At 41.4% G+C, this 20,154-nt stretch overlaps 1 protein-coding gene across 24 annotated transcripts in view; it reads left to right on the top strand.

Moving 5' to 3' along the window:
• RBFOX1 (RNA binding fox-1 homolog 1) overlaps nt 1-20,154 on the top strand; it is a 2,073,113-nt gene that overhangs the window by 1,453,257 nt on the left and 599,702 nt on the right. The gene's annotated exons all lie outside the window — the stretch shown is intronic.

Below are 20,154 nucleotides of genomic sequence, written 5' to 3'. Positions count from 1 at the left end.
GTGCTTGCTATTTTGGCAACACCCGGCTGAAAGGGTGGAAGTGTCAGCAAGACGCCTCCTTCTGTGCTGGGTCTCCCTAAAACCCAGCTTCCTGGGATCACTACTCTAAGGAATACTAAGACCTCTTTAATAGGGAGGTAAAGCAAGGTGTTTCTCATTCCCCCTTCCTGACTTCCAGGCCTATTATTTGCTGCCAGGCCGTGTTCAATGTGTTTTAATTAATAATTTAATTTGTGTGCCATGACGAAATGGTTTTTGCAAAGGAGTTTGATTTACTTTTCAAAATTGTAGAATTGAATGAATGATGGACAGTTCCGGGCAGCACTTAATCGCTGTTTTGATTACCCTTTCCTGTTCTTTCATCCTCCCCACACCCCCAGCACATCTCCCATCTCCTCTCTGTCTCTGTCTTACACACACATGCGTGCACACATGCTCACACACGCACGTGCACAAACAGGTCTCACAGCAGCACTCACAGATTTCTCTCCGTACAGCTGCAGCATTTCTGCATAGAGGTGCAGGGAGGAAGGAAAGACCTCGATCCCTCGGGCTAGGAAAGGCCGATCTACCAAGCAGAAATACAATGGCTATACTTCTCAGGTCCATTGGCCCCTTGTACCTACCCCAGTCCTCAGCCCCCACCTCCCTGTTGCCAGAGGGCACCGTGCCATCCTTTAAATCAGATTTAGACACAGTCTACATGTGGCTCCTGCTGTTCTGGACATTACAGTCTGCTTGTTGTGTCTTCTCATTGCAAGGGAAGGATTTGCACGAGAGCATGTGATACAGAGTCTGGCTGGGCCTGGCAGGCAGGCCGCAAAGGGTCAGCTGCTGCAGCCATCATTACCCCTGGGGTCTGAGTTAGTCCCCCTCCCCCCTGGAGAGAGCAGGGCTAGAGGTCTGGCCATCCTGCAACCACAGCCGCATACTCCTGTTCCCTCCAGACAGCAGGACACTTGCTGAGAGCATAATGGTTGTTGGGGCCACCCTTCCTGGCTCCTTTGTTTTAAACTCTTTTTATACCTTTGAGGGCTAGAGACAGCCTTCTTGAAAAGAGTGAGAGGTTCCTGAAGGCAGGAGAAATATCTGACTTAACTCTTTGGCACACAGTAGACACTCAAATATCTGGTCATCTAATAAACAAGGGAATGAACAGAGGGGATGGGTCATCTCTCTGGATAAGTTAATGGCCTCTGTTCTATTTAACAAGCCTTGTACAATACTGTCTGTATGCCAGAAACTGCTCAAAGTGCTTTTTACATATAAACTCATATATGCCTAATATAAACCTTATAAGTTAGATGATACTAATATCCACCCCCCCCCTTTGTTTTAAAAGGGGGTGGTAGAGGGGGCAGATGGCATAAGTAACTTGCCCAAGGCCAGGCAACTAGTAAGTGGCCAGACTCAAACCCAAGCAGTCTGGCTCTAGAATTTCTGCTCTAAATCTCTTGGCTCTACTTCCTCTTATCCTTAGTTTTATTCTCCTCTGACCAAGACCAACATTCTTAGATAAACCTAGTCAGGGAGCAAGCATGTGTGGAATTTAATCCCTGAAGCCCATTTTGCAGAATTCCACTCTCAGAAGACATGGCAAAGAAAGGTTTCTCGATGGACAAAGTGTCAAATTATTTGACATCACCAGGAAAAAACTGATAGATTTCTTTCCCTTCACCTCTGTTAACATATAGATGGCATGTTTTGGTGTTCAAGAAGCAGAAAAAGGAAGAAGGGAGGGAGAGAAGGAGGAAAGAGAGAAAGCACACTTTATTTAATCTCCAGCACAGAAATGGTGTCTGCAGCCCTGAGAAACATGGGTGTTCATCCGCCTGTTGCTTGGCATAGTTTCACTGCCTAGAAGCCTGCAGAAATATTGGAAGTCAAGATCCAATATAATAATTGGCTTACAGATTTGAAGAAGGATGGACAGACTTTCCCATTTCCAAGATTCATTAGCCCAGCTCCCCCTCTAATAGACGGGGCTGGCTGTATGTGTAAGCCATTATCTAATCAAATTGGCACTCTGCTTTAGCTCTGACTGGGTGTAAATGGGCAGCTGCAAGATTGTGATGCATCAGCTGGGGCTGCAGTTGGATGGATCAGGTGGAATCTTTCTCACTGATGCTTGATCATCATAAGTTCTTCATTCAATCCCAGTAAGGAGCTCCCCCCCAACTTTAAAAAATTCAAGCAAACATTATTGTGATTTCTACTTATGAAAGACCCCTGAAGGATGTTCATGTGCTCCTGCACTTCTTTGAATATGTGAACCAGCTGTGAATTATCCTTCAGCTTGATATACCTAGAAAATTTCCTAGGAGTATAGAACCTGGTGATATCAGTATGGAAAATTTAGCTTAGCCAGAAGTTTATGATCAACAAAGAAGGCAGCATGGCAGAAGGTCATAAGAGAAAATGCTAGTATCAGATCTGAGTATGGATCCCAGCTCTGCCCCTTAGCTATATGCTATGCCTCGGTTTCCTCACTTAAAGGTTTAAAGGACCGGGGCGCCTGGGTGGCGCAGTCGGTTAAGCGTCCGACTTCAGCCAGGTCACGATCTCGCGGTCCGTGAGTTCGAGCCCCGCGTCGGGCTCTGGGCTGATGGCTCAGAGCCTGGAGCCTGTTTCCGATTCTGTGTCTCCCTCTCTCTCTGCCCCTCTCCCGTTCATGCTCTGTCTCTCTCTGTCCCAAAAATAAATAAACGTTGAAAAAAAAAATTTAAAAAAAATAAAAAAATAAAAAAATAAAGGTTTAAAGGACCACATCAGTGAGCATACTGTGTGGAAGCCCAGTCTTCCCATGAATGTAACTAAGCGTTGCTAGGAATGTCAACGTAAAACAGAAAAATCTAAAACCAAAATCCTATCAAAAAGAGCCAGAAAGGGATTGGCAATCTTTTGGGGGCTGATAGAAGAAAGTTGGTGTATCACGTGGAAGAAACAGAACTTTCCATTGGTTCATTTACTCTTGTCTTCTCTGTCAAGAGAAATCCTTTTCATTCAGGATGGTATGAACCTTGGTAGGGGCAAATGAGTCAGTATTGCTGAAGCAACCTTAGGACAGTGGTGGATCTAGATAAACTTAAGCGTTTTACCTAGACTAATAATCCCAAAACAATAGCATAACTTGGATACAGGTCATTAAATAGCATTGAGAATGTGTGGCAAAAAGCAGAGGGCTATGAGATTGGAAATGGGAAACCATCAGATATCCTTGAAATTTTCAAAATTGATGGAAGGAAGCTGGTGAGCCCTAGAAAGTGTAGGCTGGTACTAACTTTCTCATAAATCTCATAAATCTGTACTCAGATCTGGAGAAGCTTATGAGAAGCATGGTTTGTGAGTTTATCAAATAGGATTTGATACGTGTGAATTTCAACAAGACAGTCAACAAGGACACCTTTGTTGTGATGCCTCAAGGACATACCAGATGTGATCCCTTTGAGGCCAAGTGGAAGAAGATGGAATGGATATTCAGAAAATTAGGTGGAGAATAAATTCCTGATAGATGGATAACAAAGAGTCATGATATCAAGAGTGTTGTTGGTGGTTTGGATTGGAGTGACCCCCAAGAGCTTTTTCTCAGGTCTGCCCAGGTGGCCTTTTTTCTAAATGTCTGCATGAAGATAAAGAGGGCTGTTCTCCAGTTGTGGGGATAGTACGATGTGGAGCACCTCTGTACATTGAGGTCGTGACTTTCCCACCCATTTTACAGGTGAAAAAATAAGGCATAGGAAGTGTATTTATTTCCTAAGGCTGCCATAACAAACTACCACAAACTGGGTGACCGCAAACAACAGAAATTTTTCCTCTCACATTTCTGGAGGCCAGAAGTCTGAAATCAAGGTGTTGGCAAGGGCAGCTCCCTCTGAAGGCTCCAGGGGAAGATCCTCCCTGCTTCCTTCCAGTTTCTGGTAGCTCCTGGTGGTCCTTGACTGTGGCCCATCTCTCCATTCTCTGCCTCTGTTGTTTAATGGCCTCTTCTCGTTGGGTCTGTGTGTCCTTTTTCCATCTGTCATATGGATGCTGTCATGCATCCAGGACCCACCCTCATTCACTATGATTTCATTTATATCCTTGCCCTAATTATATCTGCAAGGACCCAGTAAGGTCACATTCTGAGGTTCTGGGTGGACATGAATTTGCGGGGGACATTGTTCAACCCAGTGCAGGCAGTTATGGGGTGTATTCATGGTCCAACATTTACATGGCAGATCCAGAAATTGAACTCACCTCTGTCTGACTCATTTCTCCTCATATTCTTAGAGGAAATGATCGGGAGAGAGAAAGGACTCAACTCAGTGTCCTTCGAGGAAGAGCTGAAGAAATGTGGGTATTTATCTTGAAAAAGAGAATACTTGAGGAAGGTGCTTATAGGCATGGAGCAGAGTGGCGCCCCCCGAAGGGGAATCTTTTTGGTGAAGCTTGGTTGGGCTGGGAGAAGAAACCTCACTCGGTTTATGGCCTGCCTCAGCACTGGAGCCAGGGTGGTGCACCGGGTACAAATTGCATGGAGAGGAAATAAATGGCAGTTGTGCTCTAAGAATGTGGCCCACAGCTTCAAAGGCAGAGAGGCAAGGAGACCTAGTGGTCAATGGTCAGCCAGGACTCCAACCCCAGCTCTGCCATCCACCTGCTGTGTCAGCTTGGACGGGTTGTTTAATGTCTCTGAGCCACGACCTAGGGATAAAAATAATATCAGCCTCATCAAGCATACACGATGATTCACTGTGATGAGACATAGCATATAAAGACCTTAATTCAGTGGACCCCACAATGCCAGTACTTAATGGATGCTGATTATCACGGTAACTTAAATGCTCTCCTTTCCTGTGCTGTCGAACAGCATCCCATGTTTCACCCGCTGCCCAGAGAAGCCGGACAGCTTGTTTCCCATCTGGCCATGGTGGTCCCTGTTTGCCTGCCTGATACCCACAGAACCCTAGCGCCTCACCCATGGTGACCTGTAGTTCATTGCCTTCTCATTAGTGTAATTACAGAGGCTTTCCTCTTTTCCTGCAGCACTGCCAGTGGCTGCGAAGGAAGGTTTCAGCCAAGTTGACTGGATGGGCTTCCTCATTATTTAAGGCACTCATTATTGAGGTTAGGATGGCTCCCCAGCTCTGCTCAATCCGGTGAAGGAAACCAGCTCTCTTTTGCTTCTGTCTTCTGGGGCTGTCGGCAAGCTCTGGATGGATTATAGGGTCTCCTCCTGTTCTCCTTAGAATTGGATGGTTTCATGGTTTTTTTTTTTTTTTGTTTTTTTTTTTTTAATCAGTCCTAATTTCTTTTTTTAAAAAAAAGATTCAAACCCACAGTCATGAGCAAATGACAGATTGCCCAACTCCTGACTGGGAACTTCCGCCACTCTTCCACAGCCTTTTTTTTTTTTTTTTTTTTTTTTTTAATATTTGGTCTGCTAGACAAGCATTGGTTCTCCCCTCTCCAAGCTTTCTCATAATTCTCTGCTGGAATTAGAGATAATATTCTTTAATAATCACGGGTTGTTCATTGGTAAGCAGGTCTATCCTGGACTTTCACCCGCCATTTTGGTGGTGGTGAGAGTTTCCTTTCGTGCTCTATGAGGGAGCCTGGCCTGGGTCCACGTGAATTGCAAATGCTTTTGATGTCCCCAGATGCAAGCATAGCCCCATACTAAACCTTCTCTGATGTCCGAAGTCTCCAAGTGTTACGACTGAGAGTATGCCCTCCCTTTGTGGAAGGAGGCACTTGGCCTGTGTGAGACCTGCTTCAATTAGGAAGGGAATGTGAGTCAGCAGAAATCACATGGGATGGCCAAAATTCAGGTCAGCAAAGAGAGCAAAAGTACCTACTGTGCACAGATTGTGCACTGTCCCTGCTTTAGGGACCCCTGTCTTCTCCTCTCCTGAAGGCTGGAGTGACGGGGAGTGAGCCTGCTCTGGGAGCCTTTTGGTGTCTACCATTTGTGAAGACACAGGAGTGCAGCTGTTTGAGAACAGAGCTGCTCCCAACTCACCTGACTTCAGACCATCTCTAGATTTAATATGCATATGAGTCACCTGGGGTCTTGGAAAACACAGATTCTAATTCAATTGGTCTGGGTGGGGTCTGAGATATGCATTTCTAATGATGTTTCAGATGGTGCCAATGTTGCTGGGTCACAGACCTCACTTTGAGTATCCAGGTCCTGTTGGACAATCAGGGGAAATCCGTACCTGGGATTCTGCACTTTGCATTTCCTTCCTTGCCCACAATTGCCCATTCAGCTGTGGAGCCAGCCCATTTATCCTAGTTAAAGGGTTCTCCTGCTCGTTGTGATTATTCCTCATGATACTGATTACGTTATACACTTAAATTAAATAAAATGCACCCTATTGAATGCACGGCACACAAAAAGAATATTTATTTGAATATTAAGTACAGATAAGACTTCCCCTGGGATTATTTCACAGCGCATTTGCAGAATTTAATTGCAAGGTTTCCCCACTCAGGTTCTTTCAGAATGCTACTTGTGAAAATATTTTCTTTCCAAAGGTAAAGCTGTGCTCTGTTGGTTTATTATTATTATTATTATTATTATTATTATTATTATTATTATTTTAAATCTGAAGAGCTCTCTGAGCTCAGTCATTACTTCCAGTGTCTAATTAATACTGATGATGACAAAGCAAACAGCCAGATGACCTAGATTTTCCTTTTAAATTGCCTGCAATTTACATGAATGCCTCTTCATTGTTTCAGAACTTTTGTGAACCTAATTCTTCCTGTAAAGATTCTTTAAGTGTAGGGGTTACAAGGGCTCATTTTTCATGAAGCATATATCTTCCAGTGCTCCTTCCATTAAGCTTTCCAGGAAGTCTCTCTCTCTCTTGCTCTCTCTCTCTCTCTCTCTCTCTCTCTCTCTCTCACACACACACACACACACACACACACACACACACACAGCAATGATAACAACCACCACCCAGGCAACCCTTTCAGACAACTGAACTGGAAAATTAGAAGATGAATACTTCTCAAGCTTCTTCAGCTACAGGATTGTTCCCATTTCTTAAATGATGACATTTTGTAAAGTCACAGAAATCAGGAATGGTGAAGACCTTTTACAGCTATGTAAAGATTTCTTTAGATGCAGATAACAGCATAGCTTAGAAAGCCAGCCTGGGGATGTTCACCTGGCCTGCCTTCGACTGGAAAGTCATTTATGTCCTTATTTCCTTGTCTGGAAAATTGGTCCAATGGGACTTAGTTCACTTTGCTTTTTCGCTTTTTTTTCTTTTTTTTTTTTTTTTGCTGCTAGTACAGTGGTTGTTACATGATTTATTTCTGTTGACATACTCTGCGATCTGTGGATGTGAACTTTTAATGTCACAGCACAAAACTTCTGGAAGCATCAGCCACTTTTCAAATCCTTGGTTTTCTGTCACTATGGTATTGTCCACCTGACATCTAAGCATGTAGCTGGGTAGACCCAGGACATTGTCAGCCTATAAAAAGAATAAATAACAACAGCAGCATCCAATAGACTTTGGATTATGTTCATTGTCTTACAATGAAAAGGCACTTATCTGGTGCTTTCTGTGTGTGAGGCACCATCTGATTGCATTGCAGATGGTAACTCATTTAAACCTTTCTTTGACCCCATCAGGGTGTAGGGACAGTTCCAGGTGAGGAATTTGTCCAAGGTCCCTAAACTAATAAGTAGCTGGGTGGAGATTTGACCCTTGGAAATCTGGCTGTTAGAGTTTATCCTCTTAACCACTGCATTTAAGATGCCTTCCAAACGTCTCTCAATTAACATGATCAGGATGACTGCCCAGATAAGGCCAGTGGCCTGTGTGTCTCTGCTGAATCTATTTAATTGGAATGCAGATTATAAAATTATCAACTTGTGATAAAATTATCATTAAAGCTTTGCAACGTCTAACCAGAACAAAAAAAAAAAAATCCAGTTGAAATATCTTAACTTGAAAATGTCTTGAGAACGTATATCCATCCTGTCCAGGCAGAGATGCGTGAACGGTATGTAAATCACCCACCTGGTGTGTCCAGTTCTTTCCCACCTCTGAATGTCGGTGGGGGAGGGGTGGGGGGAAGGGAATGACAAGAAATCTGTGTTAAGATCTCCTACTCCATAATCAGAGTTTTCTGGCTATAGGGTAATGATGGTCCTAGGAGACTGGTCCGGGGAAGTATGCCAAGCCCTTTTAGTTCCTCAGGAAATTTTGGTGAGTGTTGTTTGAATTTTCTTGGCCTGAGCAAGAGGTTGGGGAGGGCTTTGTCGGGGATGGGGGGGAGGGGGCAATTATAACCCTTGATTATGAAGGAAAGGAATGATGATTACTTCTGCATCTGAAACAAACAGAAATCATCTTCCTAATAACCACAATTGTTTTCTCCCTGCCTCCACTGCCTCGGTTCACAAAATACCTTATTAAATCTGGAGAATAAAAATGTGCCTGGGGTAATGGTTTATTATTAGAATAAATAATAGGCAATATGTTTCCCCCCACCTTGCGACTTATCAGATGCAAAGACGTTTTCTGGGTTCACTTGGAAACGTGTGTGCATGTGTCCGAGCAGCCTGGCTCTTCATGGCCAGGGGTCTGCCCTGTCACTTCAAGGCCAGCATCAAGCCTGAAATTAACAACTCCAAGAGACTGCATCCTTGCAGGGAGCAGATGGATGGAGAAAGCTGAAAGGGGTCCTCGCCAGGTGCTGCTTGTGGCTGACACTTCTAGCTTGGCATTTGTCTATTGAATCTGTCTGCCTGGATAGCTTTGTCTCGGACCTGGGGGCCTTGGGCTGTTGCTAATGGGGTATTTAACAAGTGGGTGCATGGTAGAGGAGGTGTGAAAAACATTTCTTCCTAAAGAAAACAGCTGTTTAAAACCTGTTATTTGAAGCTCACTCAAGTTCTGTGGGCATCCTGACCTCTGGCTTCCTTTAATCAGATAACCAACACTTGAATCTCCCCAGTGACTTACATCTGGAGCAGTGACTCTCAGTAGAAGTACCAATATCATCAGTTGATAGAGTTTCGCAAGGAACAGCAGGAGAAGTACTCACTAAATGTGTAGTGCCTGCATGAACCATACCAGAGGTTATTGAAGTGTTAGAAACACTCAGTATTTTCAGATTCCAGGACATTGCTCAATAAATTATCCCACACATCGTTCGCCATCAATTAAATATGTTACAACTTTCATTCTTTGGGTTCATATGCTCAAGTTTATATATAACTGCAAACCCATTATTTTTTTCCCAATTAGCACTTAGTCTTGCCAAGTTCATTTCTCCTGTCCCCTCCACTCCCAACGTCTGCCCTCCAAAGCTGGCGTCTTTACAAGAAGACAAGATTTAAGGAACAAATTCTAGTTCTCCCCAAGGTTGAAATGAAATTGTCGGGGGGAAAGATGAGTGGATTCCCCAGGTTGTTCTCTCAAATGCATTTCTTCATTTATTCAGCACAAGCCAGAATCGAGTTAATTAATCATGGCTGACTTGACTCATTGTTGTGACTTTTTGTTTTCATTTTTTTTTCAATTGATTGTTCCTCGCTTCCTTTCCTGAGTCCTAAGCAATTACTACGCTCACATACTCTTTCTTCTCCCTTATACTCACCCCCCCAACAAACAAACAAACAAACAAACAAACAAACAAACCAGCTATAACAAGTGACAGGAACTGTATTTGCATATCTGGCATAAATGGTACTGTTTGCTTAGAATCAGAGGACACACTTCCTTATAGGATACATTTGGAAAGAGCAATGGGTTTTATCACAACCAGTGTGATGGGCCCCCTTATATTGAGGGATTGAGGTCTTTCTGAAGTTAGATCTCTAATAAGCATTTCATCGACGAACTCAGAAGCATAGTAGGCAGACCAACCTTTTTATTTTATTTTATTTTTTTACTTTTTCACTGAAGAGATTGCAAGCTAAATTACATAATGTCCCTGACAAAATGGAGTTGAACTTTCCTAAATTTTTTTAATGTTTATTTATTTTTAAGAGAGACAGAGCATGAGCAGGAGAGGGGGAGAAAGAGAGGGAGACACAGAATCCAAAGCAGGCTCCAGGCTCTGAGCTGTCAGCACAGACCCAACAGGGGGCTTAAATTCACAAGCCTCGAGATCATGATCTGAGCTGAAATTGGATGCTTAACCAGCTGAGCCACCCAGGCGCCCCAGAGTTGAACTCTTAAGATAGTCACCCTGGGTTTACCCTTTTGGTGTCTTGGGGAGGTATTTATAGTTATATAGCTACCATTAAGTAGCTACTTATGTACTTACCCATTAAGTACCTACTATGTGCCAGGCCAGGCCTGGGCTTGATGCCTTATATACAATGTCTTAATCATTACAATACTCCTATAATTCAGCTTTTAAAGATTATATTATTATGACTGTGTCCATTTGAATGTAGAAAAACAGTGGGCACTCATTATCAGAAATAATAGAACCCAAGATTATAGGAAATGGCCTTTCTACTCCCTGTCTTCATTATTATTCTCATTCCCAGTATCTCATTTTTGTACTTTTGTTTGCAATTTGGTGTTTATCATTTCAGATTTTTTCCATGTATCCATTAATGGATGTTTGTGCATGTATATATATGCACAGCATTTTAAACACAAATTGGATCACATTTAAAAAACTGATTCGACTTGCTTTGTTGTGTTCATTCTATCATGGGCACTGTTTCATATCTGTGAATGTCTAGTGAATCCATAGCATTCCATAGTATAGATCAAGGGTTGGCAAGTTGTGCCCACAAGCCAGATGCAGCCCACAGCATGTTTCTGAAAATAAAGTTTTATTGAAACACTGCTGAAGCCATTTGACACATTGTTTTTGCTGCTTTCTAAACACAAGGGCAGAGCTGACTCTCTAGTCCTCAAAGCCAAACATATTTATTATTTGTCTCTCTTTTTAAATTTATTGTCAAGTTAACTAACATACACATGTTGGCTAAGTATATTCTTGGCTTTAGGTGTAGATTCCCGTGATTCATTACTTACATACAGCACCCAGTGCTCATCCCAAAAAGTGCCCTCCTCAGTGCCCATCGCTCTCTTCCCCCACCCCCAACAACCCTCAGATTGTTCTCTGTATTTAAGGGTCTCTTATGGTTTGCCTCCCCTCCTGTTTTTAGCTATTTGGCTCTTAGAGAAAAAGTTCCCCCACTTCTGTTATAGATGCACCACAGTGTACTTAACCATGTTAGTATTGAGGGACACTGATATGCTTCCATGTTGCAGGTCTATGTTATGAGAAGTCATGCCCTTCCCTCCCCATTCCTCCTTCCATACTGTTGCAGAAGCTCCTAGCCAAGGAATCTTTGAGAAAAAGGATATGCATTCTGTGCTACAATAGTCACCAACTGTAGCAGGTGCATATCTAATCCACAGGCACCTCTTCACCCACTCATCTCACAAGGATAACGGTCAAACCTTCGAAAATTTCAAGGCAGCTCTCACCTGTATATATTCATATATATGTATACATTTATACACATATACATAGACATACATGTACATCTATGTGTACATATATATGCTTTCTTTTATTAAGAAAAGAAATCTGAGACTCAAAAGTGTCAGTCCTTCAGCCAAACTCACACAGCCTATGGGAAGCAAAGCCAAGATTTAAACCCAAGTCGTTTGGCCTAATGCTCCTTCTGAAAACCCCTTGGCCTTCACACTAATTCTTAACAGCAGTGACTAGTATTTGTTGAATGATTCAAATGTGCCAAGTGCTTTGCTTAGGACGTTACCTGGATTATCTTATTTTGTGCTCATAAGAAAATTAGACATAGGTGGGCACCATGTTTTCCCCATTATACAGTTGGGGAAATTGAGAACAGAGAGATGCTATAATGTGGCTAATGTTACATAGACGACATGCCGTGATTGGATTCAGGCAGTCTGTTTCCTGAGCCTCTGGTCTCCATTGGGGAAGAAACTCATCCTGCAAAATGATCTGGTGGACTGTCAGCAGTGAAATCTGATTTGGTGGAAAGCATTCCAGTCTAAACCCATTCAACCAAGAAGCAAAGTACAGATCTATGCATGTATGGAACCAGATAACACAGTCATTTCGCGTTTTGTGGAAGACAGCCGCAAGCATGTAAACAGTATCGTGTCAGGCAGAGCAGCAGAAGGGCACTTGCTAGGGACAAATGAGGTGCACACTGGGAGTGGGTTAAAAATGTGGGTTTCGTTGGTTTCCTTCCTATTGGGAGCTGTGCACTGTGCTGATTCAGAGAAGGGCTTGAGTCAAGCCATCTGGATGGCAGTTCCAATACTCACCAATACTTCCTAGATTTATGACTTCAGAAAGTCACTCTACCTCTTTGCGCCTCAGTTTCCCCACCTATAAAATGGAGCTGAGAATCCTGCCTACTCATGAAGTGGTGAGCATTAACCGAGATCCTCCTAAAAAGTCGTATTTACAGCACATTTTTTAGCATGTCATAAACATCTGATAAATTTTAACCACTGTTAATGTAAAATTTATTTTACTAAAGATAATTAAAATAATTATTTTCCTGTCAGCATAGTTAATATGAGCAAAATATAAAGGTTTTGTGATAGTAATTAACCTTCCTTACCCCCACACTCCAATCCAGTGTTCTCTCTTACTCTGTTCTGCCTTCAGCTGTGCTCTTTGCAATATCACCTTCCCAACTCCTTGGGTAGGTCAGGCCTCTTCAACTCTTATTCATCCTATAAGGGTCAGAGCAAGGGCTCTTTCTCTGAAAACACCTGACTGACATTTTCCTCAACTACTTTCCCCACACAGCAGCCTGGCTTGGTGCCTCTCCTTGGGTGTCTGTGGGATCCTGTGTTGTCCCTCTCTCTCACACTGTGACCTGGCACTCTAATCTTCATTTTATTCCTCTCTTTCCCTCTTTGGGATGTTTTTTTTAGGAAATGCACTGTCTACCATTTATATCTGTATCCCCTCCCATTACACAGTGCTAGTCACAGAGTAGGAACTCATAGTACACAAACCAGATGTATACAATAATCCTGAAATGCATTATGGAAAAGGCAAAATGTAACATTCACCCTATGTACTTGGAAGCATGCCTTTATAGGGAATGCCATCTTTTTTCAGGAGAATTTATAATGACTAGGAGCATGAAGAATTTGAGAAATGTGTGTAGGTACCAACTGATTTGATATATTGATTTCTATGTTGCTAGACTTCTTTCGTGCTCTTCTTCTGAATAATCACAATTGCCCTGAAAACTGGAATTTCTAGCATTATATTATTTCATACAAGAAAGCTTGCACATCTGTTAATCCATTAATTTATTGTGTGTCTTCTTATTTCTTTGAACTCATACTTTTCCCAATTTAAGTTAACCTCATTAATTTTCTCTTTTGCTTGACTCTTCTGCCATATTGAATTACTTGCACTTCACAATCTCACTGGGATTTCCACACATTCTTTTCTATCCTTGAAAGAATTGTTTTTATTCTTTCTCTGGATACGTTTCCCAAAAACAACAACAACAACAAAACAAACAAAAACAATAACATATTTTTTAATTCTCTAAAACAAGCTTGTTGCCCCTCCTAGGTGCTAGTGGCATATATTCTACTTCATTGTAGCTAATGTTCTCTGTATTGTAATTTTCAATTTACTCATGTTTTTCCCCACTTAGCTCCAGAAGTCTTTTTTTTTTTTACTATTGCATTCTTAGTACCTAGAACAGTGTCTGATATCTAGAATGTGGATATGTATGTATGTATGTATGTATGAATGAATGCATTTGTTGTTGAATACATGGAGGAATGGATAGATGGACAAACAAAAGAAATGAATAGATTCCAAAGATTGTCCTGGTCCCTAGGCAAAGAAAGCCAAATAAGACTCAGTCCTTTCCCTTATAGATCCAGTCTGATGTGTGGGAGGGGAAACCACGCTAGTAATAGGGTCAAGATAAAGTGGGAAGAAGTGATAAGAGAGAACTCAAAGTCAGGAAAAGATGAAAAGGGCTGAGTCTGAGAAAGATTCTTTGGCCTGGTTGGCTAGATGAAGATAGGAGATGGGAGAAGATGAATCCCTGCTATTAAACATCCTGTTCAACCAGGAGAGCAAAGGGTCTCATGCTGAAGTTTATTGCTTCAGTTTCTAACCTTTCATAAGTGCTTACTTGGCAGCCGTATCGAGAGTGGTATTTGATTCTCTGGAAACATCTTAAAGGAGCAGCACCAGACCTCCCACTTTCCCTTTTTTCATTTAGGCTATAAAATATATTGGTTCTGTGCATTACTGCCATGAGAGGAAAAAAAAATATCGCATGTTAGTTTCCAAATGAAATGACATTTAGTGAAGTGTACAGTTAAGATATTTTTCAAGGTTGGCTTTTAAAGAGTGCGCTGGAAGAGTCTTTCTTCATAACAGATGATAAGAATTTACAGGTGTCTTTTATTCTCTAGCCCTCTCTCATAATGGTTATGGGGAAAAAATTTAAGAGCCTCATTAGGTCTAGCAATAACTAGTGAGCCTTCAGAGCATCATTACACCCTGCTCAGAGTGCTGCGTGATGAGCACAGTTGCAACAGAGACACAGACCCATGATGGGACTCCGCCATCTTGCCTAACTGGCCTCTTACACTCTATTCACTTGGTGAAGAAGGGGCGGTGAGTGGCCACCTTACTCAGAAGATGTGGGTGTTACAGGGTTGACTTCCAACCAAAGAGGTCATGGCAAATGTAGTCTCCATCAGGAGCAGGTGGAGTGTGCTGGTGAGGACATCCAATTCACAAAATATTTATGGGATAGGTCAGGAACATGACCCAAAAAGGAGAAGCAGGATATTGCTACTAGAATATTGGCAAAACAATATGGGATGCCATACAGGAAAAGTTAAAATGAAACAAAACAAAACAAAACAAAAACTTAAAAACCATATGTCCACTATAGAAATTACTCAAAATGTCCTTTTTCATTATCTCCAAATCTCATTTTCCTTAATCTGCTTCATTTGAAGGACAACTTAGCTATTTTCATGGCTACTGTTGAATTTTGCATTTGATATGCTCTGTAATAGGAACATTATAATATGGCATCCCTTTACATTATTTATGTCGGTAGGCTCCTTGTTTCTTTAAATGTCATTGTGCTTCTCTGTGTCTGACAAACCCTTCTGAGTTTTGAAGACAGATGTTAAACATATTCATCTTGGTATTAGATAAATCAGTTTATTAAATTAATTAAAATGAAAACTATCACTGTTACAATAACAATAAAAACACACATTTCTGCAAGCCACTGATACTTAAAATTTTTCTGATTATAAATGTCATGCATGACATAAGGAATACTTTGGAAAGTACAACGAACCATTAAGAAAAAAGTATCATCATCACTCTTTAATCCAATCTCCCATTTTGTTTTAGATTTAGATATGTGGTCTGTTTCAGCTAATTCTTTTATAAATAATGTGAGCTTTAGGTTGCAGTGTTTTATTTATGTATACAGACATTCAGTTAATGTAGCATCGTTTGTTTTGGTGTATATTGCTTTTTGTTGTTGTGTATTTTTCATTTTTGTTGTTAAAATGGTTACTCTAAGGATTACAGTACAGACATACCACACTTCTCTAAGTGAACATGGAATCAATGTCTTATCGCTTCAACTGGAGTGTGGAAACTTTGTGAAAAAAATTTTTTAACGTTTTTATTCACTTTTGAGAGACAGAGCATGATCAGGGGAGGGGCAGAGAGAGGGAGACATAGACTCTGAAGCAGGCTCCAGGCTCTGAGCTGCCAGCACAGAGCCGGACGTGAGGCCGGAACCCATGAACCGTGAGCTCATGACCTGAGCCTAAGTCAGATGCTCAACTGATTAAGCCACCTAGGCGCCCTCTTTAAAAAAATTTTTTTTTACTGTTTTTATTTGTGGAATGTAGGAACTTTACTGACATATGTGTCCCTTTACCCTTCTCTCTTTATGTTGGGTTTATGTTAGGTACACTGCAAATCGTGTTAGACAGTTTTCTAACTTTTCTGCTTCCAGTCATTACACATCTTTGAAAGGACTCAAGAGGAGTAGACTAGTCTATTGTGTTTATATTTACCGTCATGCTTCACTATCCCCTTTGGAACATCTCTATAATGTCCAAATTTTCTTCTGGTATTATATTCCCTCTGTCTGGAGAACCTTCTATAAGCAATTCTTTGAGAGTGGGTCTGTTGCTGATGATTTTTTTTTAATTTCTTTAATATCTCCCCTTCATTTCTAAAGGATATTTTCATTGGAATAAAAATTCTGGCTTGCCACTTCTTTTCTTCCAATACTTAAAAAAAAGATCATGTTGTGCCTTCTTTTGGCCTTCCTGGTTTTTGTATGTTTGTTTAAATGAGAAATCCACAGTAATTTGAATTGTTGTTCTCTTACAAATAATGTATCATTTGTTTCTGGCTGTTTTCAAAGTATGTTTTGGTTTTTGTTTTTGCTTTTTTCCCCCCAGTGTTCAGCAATTTGATTATATCTGGAAGTGAATTTCTTTGGGTTTACCTCTTTAGAGTTTGCTGATCTTAAATTTATAGGCTTGTATCTTTTGCTGAATGTGGGGAATTTTTAGCCATTATTTCTTCAAGTAATTTTTCTGCAGTGAACTGTGTATCTTTATTCTAGAACTCAAGTGATATCACTGTTATATCTTTTGGTATTATTCTGTAGGTCCCTAAATTTATTTTTCTTTCTCTGTGGCTTAGATTGGAAGCTTCTTTATTCATATGTACACAAGTTCATGGAGTTTTTTCTGCTATATCTCTATTCTACATTTGAACTCATTCACTAAGTTTTTAATGTGTTTTTTTTTTTTAATTTAGGTTATTGTTTTTGCAGTGCTAAATTTTCCATTTGGTTCTTCTTTGTATCTCCTATTTCTCTGCCAACACTGTCTATTTTTTTTCCATTTGTTTATCTGTGTTTTCCCTTACTTGTTGGAACATTTTTTTTCAAAGGGAGGGGGTGCAAGTGAGTGAGGGCAGAGAGAGAGAGAGAGAGAGAGAGAGAGAGAGAGAGAGAGAAGCAGGGTTCACCTGCTTTCACCCAACGCAGAGCTCGTGCTCACCCAGTGTGGGACTTGAACTCACAACTGTGAGACCATGACCTGAACCAAAGTCCAATGCTTAACAACTGAGCCACCCAGGCACCTTGTTGGAACATGTCTATAACAGCTACTTAAAATCTTTATTTGACCATTTCAACATCTGTGTCATCTCAGGGTCAGTGCCTGTGAATGTCGTTTCCCATGTGAGGTTAGATTTTCTGGTTTCTTTGTATACCTAGTAATTTGGGTTATATCCTGAGTATGTTGAATATTAATGTTATAAGATGTTGGGTTTTACCTCAGTCCTGTAGAAATTGTTGATATTCTTGTGTCAGCAGGCAGTCAGTTGATCCAGTTGGATTCAGGCTGAAAGTTCTTACCTTCTTTCTGTGGATTTTGCTTCCAGTATCCGTTCTGCTGTCAATAGTCTTTGCTGTAATAGTTGGATCGTGTGTGCACATCCCAGTGGCAAGTCTGGGACCCGAGCAGTGATCTGTCCCGTTCATTTCTCAAAGTCTATGGTATCTGTGTAGGTCATATACCTACACATGTGGCTCAGGCGTGAGTGTGGAGTTCACAAAAGCTCTATATGATGTCATTTCCCCAAACTCTATCCTTCCTTCCAAACTCTTTCCAGGATCCTCAAAGTATTTTTGTTTCCCGGGGCTCCTCTTTCTTGTCCTCCAGCCACAAAGTTGGTGCTTTTTCACCCTGTTCATGTAGTCCTGTGACTCAGCATGCCTTTGTGGCCAAATGGAAGAGGACAGAGAAAAATCAGTGGGATTTTGCCCCACCTTCTGGGACCAGAGCATCTCAGATCATAGAGAAGCTTTGCCTCCCCCAGATTGTTGGACATCTCTATCTGCCTGTATTTTGATGTTTCATTCTGGGTTTTTGGCCGCCTTGCATCCATGCCAGGGGATGCTGGTGAGGAGGAGGGGGCGGAACCCACTGCTTGTTTCTCCTCTTGCCCCCTCCCTCTGTAGTTGTTTGCCTTGCAGAAAGCTCAGATGGTGCTGTATGCATTCTACTCAGACTTAACATCTGCACTGAGTGGGGAACACAGGGTGAGGTGTGCTTATGACATCTTATCCAGACCCAGAACCTCATCACCACCTTCATTTAGTTCATCGCGGGGAGAAAAAACATAAAATACAATTTACCATTTTAGCCACTTTCAGGTATTCAACTTGGAGGCATTAAATGCATCCACAATATTGTGTAACCATCACTACCTAGTTTGAGAGCTTTTTCTTCTCCCCAAGTGGAAACTACAAACCCATGAAGCCATCACTTGTGTCTTTTTGTCCAACGCCCCTGGCCACTACTAATCTGCTTTCTGTCTGTGGATTTCCCCCACTTCATTTTTTAACAGTTTACAAAGATAAAATTTACATACCATAAAGTCACTTGTTTCTAGTGTATAATCCACTCTGTGTGTGTGTGTGTGTGTGTGTGTGTGTGTGTGTGTGTGTGTTCTGTGTATTTATAGAATTGTACCCATTTTTAAAAAGATTTTGGAATATTACCTCCCAATGTTTCCTCTTTCTTCTTCTTTTTAATGATCTATTTTACTGTAAAATTTTTAAAAATTTTTTTAATGTTTATTTTTGAGAGAGAGAGAGTGCACACGAGAGTGGGGGAGGGGCAAAGACAGAGGGAGACACAGAATCCAAAGCAGGCTCTGGGCTCTAACTGTCAACACAGAGCCCTATGCAGGGCTCGAACTCAGACACTGTGAGATCATGACCTGAGCCAAGTTGGATGCTTAACTGACTGAGTCACCCAGGTGCCCCTTACTGTAAAATTTTAAAACAAAAGGGAGATTGTAACATGTATGTACCTCTGTAGCTGCTTCTCCTAAAAACTAAATAGTGCCTTTTGAGCATTTTCCATTTCCGTTTTTTCACATGGTTCCAAATGCTGCACGATGTGCCATCGTGTGAACGTACTATAATTTATTTTTAATTTTACCATTATTGCAAATTTTAATACTTGCAGTTTTCTTTTTCTTTTCACAAATAATGCTTAGTTAATTGACATGTAAATAAACATTTGTGTATATCTTTCTTATTGCCTTCGGTGCTATTCTCAGAGGTGATATTTCTGGGTTAAAGGGCATAGCAAAACACCGGTTTATAGATTCTGGGTTCTGGCATATCCCAAAATAAAGATTCTTGTTTTTGTTTTTGTTTTGGAGAAAGTAGAAAGAAACTCTCAGTACAAAATACATAAAATATACATCAAAAGTCAGTTCCTAAACCTTCTTATCCTTTAGTAAAAGTTTCAAAAACTTGCAATATAGTGTCAGATGCAAGGAGTCAGGGGTTGCTTCATTGGTGAAAAAAAAAATGAGAAATAACCAGAATACATTGTGAATGCAGACCTAGATTTTATTCCAGCCTCGCTATCTAAGCGGAAGGTAGAGTCAGCCAGTCCCCACAGAGGTAGAGTGGCCATATGTCAGGGTTTGCCTTCTCACTCCCACTTCACATCTGCTGTTGCTGGCATTGTCATTAATGTCACCCCACCCTCTCCTTTCACTCACATGCATTTTTCCCCTTTGGACAATGCATTATGTGGTCACTCTGAAGAAGCATCCTTGATTTTCAGAAGCACATTTTGGTAGGGCAAGGATGATCGATGCCTGGCAGATGTATCATGAATCTCTCCTCTTTGGGCTTATGGTGGGTATCACAAATTCATCAGTTTCTTTCTCTGATACAAGAATTGTCCTCAGAACTCCCCCAACACAGTTATATGGGGCCTTAGCTACCATCTGATTAATACTGGACCATAAAATGGATCCCATTTGCCAAGGCATGTAGGTGATGCTCCTGGTCCTTGTCGTGGGAGGACACATCGTGTGATGGCTGGTGCCTGTCCCCAACTGTCTCGGGGGGGCCTTCAGTGAAGAATATGCCTGTACCATTAGGGCATGAGGGATTTTCACACCACAGGAACCTTCATCCGGGGGAGATTTTGCTTCCCTCACCCTCTATGGGATCTCTGTCCTCCTTCCTCTTGAAGACTCTGGCTCATCCTAGCTGTATTTCTGGATCACACGATTGAAAATCCAAGTGAAACT

This window comes from Puma concolor, chromosome E3 (genome assembly GCF_028749965.1).
Source record: "Puma concolor isolate L17-30 chromosome E3, mPumCon1.1.hap2, whole genome shotgun sequence".
NCBI classification, from domain to species: Eukaryota; Metazoa; Chordata; class Mammalia; order Carnivora; family Felidae; genus Puma; species Puma concolor.
This window is presented reverse-complemented; position numbering and strand designations above follow the sequence as displayed.